The 2,911-nt window shown below is 41.1% G+C and overlaps 1 pseudogene; it reads left to right on the top strand.

Moving 5' to 3' along the window:
- The first annotated feature begins 459 nt into the window (after window positions 1-459).
- On the top strand, window positions 460-2,199 carry LOC103734262 (annotated as a pseudogene).
- The last annotated feature ends 712 nt before the right edge of the window (window positions 2,200-2,911 follow it).

The raw sequence follows: 2,911 nt of genomic DNA, 5'->3' as shown, positions 1-2,911 counted from the left end.
TAACATACTCAATAATAATTTCCAGAGTCAAATACATCTCTTTCAAAAGTGGTTATAAAATTTTTAGGTTCACAGTTGAATTAATACAGCTATACAATATTGAACTCAGTGTAAACCTTGTAAGACATAAAGTTGAATGAGTTTTTAACCTTTAAGAAAGATCTCCATTTCACTTTAAAATAGTTTCTTACAGAAAGACTCATTGCTTTTGCTAATAACACTTAGATGTTGGTGCTTGCATTCTAATCTGTATGTATCTGATTATTGCTAGTCATGGTTGGTTGCACTCAGATCCTTGGCACCTGGGTTTGGTTATAAAGTCATCAGATAGATTTCAGTGGTAATGTTTATCACCCTCTACTAATCAACATGACATAAATTTTTATGCTTCCTCATCAAATATAACTCATTTTTTTAAATTAGTTGATTTTTTTGTGCGTATATCACACAGAACATCCCAATCTTATTCATCTATATACCCACTTCCCAGATGGCACCTTCCCATAGGTTCCCCCCTACTAGAGCCCTTATACTCTGATATCCCTGCTACTGTCTGCTGTGTTGTCGGCACCCCCAGGTGTTCCCCACTACTTGTTCATCTGGTGAATCTAGTCAGTCTATCTAGAAGTCTTTGTTTTAGGAAGGTCAGCTGTTCCTCATCTAGCATCAATCAGTTGTCAATATTCCTTTAGATAAGGTTGGGGTCTGCTGTTCATTTTCCCAGTTTTATGCTGGATTACTATCTGGGAGTCTCTTGGGCTATCCTGGCCAACAGCTCCAAAGAATATATCACCTATCTGGCATTGTTTCTTGTTATGCAGCTATACATATGCACTCTTAAAAAATTATATTGCCCCTTTAATCTTTGGTTATATTTCCTTTTGGGTGTTTAAGGCCATACAGTTGGCCCAGATACCAATTTATTTTTACTCTTAAGGCCATTTAAGGATCTGTTCCTCAGGGGTCACATGGCCTTGGGAGGAGCCCCTGGCTCCTTTCTTTTACCAGTTCCATCTATGTGAAGATAAGTCAAAGGTCCTACTTGACCATGGCTGGCTTCACTTGGAAGCATGGAGGAAATGTTTCCTCTGTTGACCCGCCTCTTTGTAGACTGGACAGTGGTTCAATTCTATCTTGGGGTGTCCCCACAGCCTCCTTGATCAAGAGGGCAGGTGACTCACCACAGTTACAGGATATTTTGAGAGATGCTCATAGTCCCCTGGAACTAGTTGACCTAGGAGGGCAAGGAGCAAAAACTGTCCTTTATGTCCCTTTGCCCAAATTAGTATAGGCCTTAAAGTATTTCTGCTAAATGTCCAAGAAGGTTAGTTCCACTAGTCTGGTACTTTTAATTACCATGTGCTGTGTAGATAAAGCTTGGTCAAAGACCAATTGTTCTCAGATAAACCTTACCTAGACATATATTTCTTGATGGTATGTATAGTTTGCCAGTAGGTTGTTATACTAATATGGTTCCCTCTGTTTTTTAAAACTAACTAGGCATTATTTAATTTCACTTAATCACTTTTATTATTGTTATGGTAAATGCCGTGAAAAAAAAAAATCAAGGGAAAAAGTTTTAAATTGGCTCACATTTTAAGGTTAATGTTCACCAGGATATATCTCATTCTAGAATGCACACCCCTTAGCACTGTCTACAGAAAGCTCCAGAAACTCCCCAAGTTTGACAAGCAGAGAACCTCCACTTACATTAACAAGTTGGTGAATGCTCTGTCTTACTGTCATTCAAAGAGAGTCGTCCATAGAGACATTAAGCCCGAGAATCTGCTCCTTAGGTCAAACAGAGAAATAAAGATCACAAACTTTGGGTAGTCTGTACATACACCATCTTCCAGGAGAACATTGCTGTGTGGCACCCTGGACTACCTAGCCCCTAAGACGATCGAAGGCCACATGCATGATGAGAAGGTGGACCACTGAAAACTGGGACTTCTCTGCTATGAGTTCCTGATTGGGATGCCCCCTTTGGATGTGTAGACTCACCAAGAGACTCTGAAAGGGTATCACAGGTTGAATTCACATTCCCTGACTTTGTGACAGAGGGAGCTAGGGACCTCACTGAGACTGTTCAAGCATACCGCAAGCCAGAGGCTAACATTAGCAGAGGTCCTTGAACACCCCTGGATCATATAAAATTCATCAAAGACATTGACATGCCAAAAAAGCAAATTGTCATAGAGAATCCTGAATGAAGACCACTGCACAAATTTCAGGAACATGCCACTGAGACCTCCTAAACCATCATCACCACCCTCAGCCACTACGCCTTGCTGTCCAGAAAGACCCTCCATAGCACATGTGGCTTTGCCTGGCCCCCCAGAAACAATGTGCTTTTACTAATCTGGACGTAAATTGGCCTGCAGCTGTCCCCCACAGGCTATGCTGGGAAAGATAGCCTTGAAGGAGATGAATGTCTCACTGTGGGGAAAAGTTGACACTTGACCCTGATTCCCCAGTGATCACCCAGTGTTGTAGACTTCAAGTACTACCTGTGTATGACTTACTGGGCTGCCTGGGCTGGGAAAGCTGTAGGAATGTCATTTTCCTTTAAATGTTAAAATAAAGATATGGAGGAAGTAGGTCAATGTAAGTGTATCCTAGGGTATTCCTTGAAACTAATTCTGCTCTGTGTCTCTTCCTGTACCATGAGGTGAGCAAATTTCCACCACCACACATTTGTGCCATAAGGTGTCTGTTTTGACAAAGCCCTAAGAACACTGGAGAGAGCTGGCCATGGACTAAAACCTCTGAAATTTTCTTTTGGGATCATTCTGCTGTAGGCCACTTTCAGGAGAGTAACTGACGGTCATGACTTTAAGAAAATAAAAATCCTCTGCTTTCACATAATATGTACTGACAGGACAAATGAAGCTGTTCATTTTTAACCCAA

Source organism: Nannospalax galili, unplaced genomic scaffold, assembly GCF_000622305.1.
Source record: "Nannospalax galili isolate Female #2095 unplaced genomic scaffold, S.galili_v1.0 scaffold550, whole genome shotgun sequence".
Classification (NCBI taxonomy): Eukaryota; Metazoa; Chordata; class Mammalia; order Rodentia; family Spalacidae; genus Nannospalax; species Nannospalax galili.
This window is presented reverse-complemented; position numbering and strand designations above follow the sequence as displayed.